General features: G+C 44.3%; 1 pseudogene; it reads right to left on the reverse strand.

The window, feature by feature from the left end:
* Positions 1-2,880: 2,880 nt before the first annotated feature.
* LOC138283545 (lon protease homolog, mitochondrial pseudogene) lies at positions 2,881-5,215 on the reverse strand (annotated as a pseudogene).
* Between the last annotated feature and the right edge of the window lie 321 nt (positions 5,216-5,536).

Here is a 5,536-nt window from a genome sequence, read left to right on the forward strand (position 1 = left end):
ATGGGGAGGGCAAGCAGAAATCCATAGGCAATAAACAGCAGCACAGAGTGCAGGGGGAGAGAAGTATACCAGGGAGCCAGCTCGGTAACACATACACACCCATTGAGTGCTTAACCCAAAAGAAAAAAGTAGTGCTTGAAAAGCAAGCACTGGAAGTATAGAAGCTAGCCAATCAAAATAGATAGTAGAGAGGCTATGATCCAAGAGAGGGGCAAGCACAAAATTGACAAGCCAGGGCACGAAGAAGAAGCAGACAAATGAGAGTAACAGGAAACCCAACCAACGGTAAGCAGTGGTTGGACTCCAAGCCCTGCTCTTGGCAAGCCCACAATATTTCTTGCAAAAGGCAGTGCATGAGTTTTACAGTAGGTTTGACCTAAAAATGCCCGAGGTCCTGTAAACCTACCATGGAAGAGTCTTAAACCCTTATCTGAATCACCTTCCCACATTGCTTCACCATAGGTATATTTGAATACTATGTGATCATGCGATTTAGTGGCATGCATTTTTTCACATAAGTGCTTAAATTAAGCAGTGTGCATGTATTTTGCAGAACTTCAATTGATTCCGTTCTATAAGTAGCCAATATAAATGGGATAAACCAATGTGAACAGCAGGGCCCCCAACCAAATGAAATGTTAATGCACAGACCCAAACAGCAAGGTATCGCCACCATGCATGTCTGTACTTACTGTGTACTAAAAAAACAACATTACCATCTGTCTTGCCCACTAGAAGACCCTTGAGCTCTTTTTGTGCCCGTACAGAATTATATTAGGTCCCTGATTTGGTACAATGTCTTCCTCTTTACACCTCTCTAGTGTTTGGAGATTGGATACCAAGTTTTCCCTAAAGCCACCATTCATTTTGATTCACCAGCGGCCCCAGATTTCATTCTATTCCGCTTCGAGCAGTTGATTAGAAGCACGTTTAATGTAAAACAATGAATTCTGCAGCCCTGCGTGAGAATCATGAGACTTCATTAGCAGAGGAGTGCTGTTCGCACAGGAAGAGGAGACAGCAGCCCCCGTCTAACAGAGGGGCTATGTGCGCCCATTACAGCCGCTTTTGAACAGCCTTTTCCTGTGTCAGCCTCACTTTTACAGACAGCGACCCTCCACCTCTGTCAGCCCAGGCTAAGCATGGCGACGAGCGCCAGCAGCAGGCCACCAGCCAACTTAATGCATTTATTTAGTGTTGCAGACAAATCGGTCGTTTTCAGAAAAAAGTGCAAAAACTGGAACCAACATGACAAATTGGGATAGACTGACTCTAGATACTGTCTGGTTTGTGGAACAAGCTCCTCTAATGGGAAGCAGGCAAAGCTCACAATAGCACACACTTCTACTAAACTATGTATTCTACGTGTCCCTAAAACTGAACTAGCAAATACACTCTAACCCATCAACCTTCTCCGAAACATTGCCCTCCCCCTAATGTCTAACATCCCTCCTCTTTATTAACACCAAATACTACTTGTATCTTAATGACTCCTATTCCTCCAGCGTAAATCTCCATCAACTTCCTTTCCATCCTACCAACACCAAGTTCAGATTGTCTAAGTTTTCCTCATTGTTGATTTTCTTTCCCCCCTACTTCTTCTCGGCTCTTAAACCTTCCATGCTCTGCTCTTATTTTAACTTGGGCTCTCTGTCCTGCCACAAGGAAAACCCTCACCGGAGGTGTTCTTTCTGAACTCCCCAACCCCCTTTATTTGGTTGTCCTCCAATACCTCCATTACTTTCTTCAAGTACATCAGGCGGTGACTGCAAGGGGGAAGGGAAATAGAGAGAAAAAAACACTACGTAAGTGTCTCAAACCACTGACCGTGGGAGCACAACTCGTGGAAGGCATGGGGCAAAGACCCTCAATCTGCAATGGATTGACTGGGAACCTTATAAAACAAGGTACCATTAATCTGAATATACGTGTGTACAACAGGATACAAGGTCTTAAGCGTATCAGTAAAATTGCTTGCCAAGGTATGAAAGCGGAGAGGCCTTGCCTAACCCCCCAGACAACCGGGATACAGTACAATGACCAAATACAAAGGTCCGCCTCCAATAGTGGAGTCGCAACGAGCCATGATGACTTGGAGCATTCGAAGCTGGAGCAGAAATTCCAGAATGGCAGCAAACAAAGCTCAGTATCTTTGGAAAAAAGCATTAACCTGAGCTTCCCTAACCATGCAAGGGAACAGAAGGGGAGCAAAACAAAAAAGGTTCAGGGAATTCAAACAGTGCAAACTATGCGTCTGGAATACAGAACCCATCAACCACTGTTTCAAGCAAAGAGTAATGCTGTGACTGGTGCTAAAGTTTTCCCAGCTTTTCCTGATGAGGAAGTTTCTGGAGCCATGGCTGGCATAAGTGCTGGTGGCAACCGGTGCAACCGTCCTTTTTCAACTCCCCCCACGACCTCCTCCTCGGCTTCCCTCACTGCCACCCAGCAAAAGTGACCCCCATATCTCCAAAGCCCCTCCCTCACATATATTTAATTTGATTTGTTTTAAAGCGCTGGTAAAGGCTGGCTTTACTAAGTCAGCTATCCTCATTATAAAATACAGATCTGTGTTTTGCAGCAGGCTTATATTTTTTTAAGATTTGAAAATATTTATTTACAAAAAAATCCAAGAATTTCCTTTCCATTTAATACATCACTAAATGAAGAAATATATACTGAAGAAAAAGGCAATAGTAAATTAGGGCGTGATCAGTTTATCTCACTATCTTCTTAGCACAATATCTGAGAACTGGTGCAGCATTAAAAACTGCTTCAGCCTTAATGTGCCTAACGGTTTAGGCTTCAATGTGCCTAGCAGTTTGGATTCTGTTGGTGAAAGAGGCAAGTCCAGATACAAAGTTATACTTCTGTTCTTTTTCATCCACTATATAAAGGCTCCTTAGTAAATACAGGGTTATAAATGTCATTGTACTGTTCAACAAAATGCACCTCCAATCTCTCAGTGATGAAATCTTCTAGGTCAAAGTAATCCTTCTTATTCTTAGAGGGAAACTTATACATGGTACACCAGCTCTTTTGGCAGTAATGTTTTTCTCCTTGATTCCACCAACTGGAAACATTTTTCTCATCATAGATACCTCTCCAGTCATAGCCACATTTTTTCTTGTGGGTCGATTCATGGCCGACAACAGAAGGGCAGTGGCTATGGTGCAGCCAGCACTGGGCCCATCTTTTGGCATTGATCCCTCTGGCATGTGCAAATGAATGTGAAAGCACAGGCAAAGGTGTAAGGAATTTTGCAACTTTCCTTCATCACATCACCAAGATGACCAGTTACTTCAAGGGATCCGTCCTGGCTCTTCTTATCCCGCAGCCGTCGTAGGGAGGTCTCAATGAATAGAGTGGAGCCACCCATCGCTGCCTATGGCAGTCCCATGAGCACTCCGGGAGGTGTGATATCATACATTCAATCCACAGTAAAGAAGAGCTTCCCAACAAAGTCTTGTAGGTCATCTGGGGTCATCTCCACACTCTTTGCTTCTCCTTTGACAATCTTCTAGGCAGACGTCCGTAAAACCTTTTTCACCTGTTTCGGAAGATTGCGGACTCCACTTTCGGGACAGTATTGCTTTATAAGAACAGTAAGTGCCTCTGACATAATCTTGGTCGTCTCCTCGTCCAACCCACATAACACACATGCTTGTGGGACCAAGTACCTCTCAGCAATCGCCAGCTTTTCTTGCGCTACATAACCAGATAAGTTGATCACCTCCATCCTATCCCTCAGAGGCTCTGGAATGGTATCGGCCATATTCACAGTACAAATGAAAAGCACCTTAGACAAATCAACAGGAGCATCGAGGTAATGATCCAACAAATTTGCATTCTGTTCTGTATCCAAAAGTTCTCGAAGTGCTGAAGATGGATTGCTTGAAAGCTGCCCCCTAGTTTATCCACCTCATCAATAAGAACTACAGAGTTTTCAGTTTGGGGTGTCTTTAGACACTGAATAGTTTTTTCCAGGCATTGCACCAAAATATGTTCACCTGTGCCCTTTGATTCCCACAACATCTGTCATTCCTCCAACACTGTATTAAAAGTATTCACAATTTAAGGCCCTGGCAATTTAGCGGGCAATATTGGTCTTGCCAACCCCAGGAGAGTCGTAAGAACAAAGGATCTTTCCTTGAGTGGCCCCCCATAGCTGGCTTACAGCTGTGAATTCCAGAATTCACCTTTTGACATCATCCATTCCATAATGGTCCTCCTCCAAGACTTCCTGCGCTCTTGCAAGGTCCAGATTCTCCTGGACATAATTACCCCATGGAATGGATGTTAACCAATCTAGATAATTGTGAGTTACACTGATCTCCAATGAGTGACTGCCCAAAAGCCCGAGGTTGTTCAGCTCCTCATCGATGACCTCCATAGCCTGCTTCAGAACCACCAAACTGTTTAAACGCTCCCTGAACTTCTCTTCATTGGCATCCTTGTCCTCCTTCTCCAAACCAAGCTCTTTCTTTATGATCTTCAATTGCTCTTGAAGAAAGTACTTGTGATGGGTCTGCTTGATTTTCTCCTCAACCTGACGTCCAAGCTGTTGCTGGAGTATACTCAAGTCGCATTCCTTATTCAGCAAGGAGAGAGCTTTGTAGAGATGTTTTGGAATATTTGTCTCTTACAGGACCTCCTGCAACTCTTGGAACTCGACACCAGTTAATGCTGCTCCCATATCACTCAGATAGATAGGTTTTTCCACCACTCTCTGGCCTGCTTGCATCATTTGCAGTGCAGACTCTCTGTCCAGTGGGTTTAAGGCAATAATGTCTAAGATTGTTTTTACTATCTTAGCCGTAAGTGCCTTAACTTCTTTGGTGACCTGAAAATACTCATGTACCACATTTTCAACTTCGCCCATGAGAATTTCCAGAGGGAAGTCAGGCACGGGGTCAGCTAGTGACTCCGTCTCCTGGCCCTTAGCTCCTTGGTTGTCTTCGGGCTAATTCCTGGATCACTTTGGCTTCCTTCTCACCTTGTTTTTGTTCTCATCTTCAGATTCTTCTGGCTCAACCTCTAGCGCCTTATTAACACTAATCCTTCAAAATCCCATGACAATCAAGCAAAGCTTGTCTCCGGGATCCTGCATCTCATGAATCTGAACAAATGTCCCCATTTGGTAGATTTCATTCAGGTTTTCCACCACATCCGATTCATTGTTGTCATCCTTCTTAAGGAAAACATCAGCATACGGCTGTGCAAAACAAACCCTCTCCACTACTTTATAGCGAGTCAAAACCGCCACTAGACAAAACTCTAACCTCTCTCTCTCTAAAGCAGGAACATTAATCGCATGAGATATCTTGACTTTTTGGATGCTGTCTGAAAGCTGGACACACAAGGAACTCTGCAACAGGTGCTTTTAAATCATAAATTATTGCTCAACCCCTAATGTCAGTGCCCCCCTCCAGGTCAGCGCCCGGTGCAGCTGCACTGGTCACACTGCCCTAAGGCTGGCCCTGTCTAGAGCCTTCCAGCTTGTTCCAGAATGTTCCAGATGTTCTGGACGGTTCCA

The sequence above is a fragment of the Pleurodeles waltl genome, chromosome 3_1 (genome assembly GCF_031143425.1).
Source record: "Pleurodeles waltl isolate 20211129_DDA chromosome 3_1, aPleWal1.hap1.20221129, whole genome shotgun sequence".
In the NCBI taxonomy this organism is placed as follows: Eukaryota; Metazoa; Chordata; class Amphibia; order Caudata; family Salamandridae; genus Pleurodeles; species Pleurodeles waltl.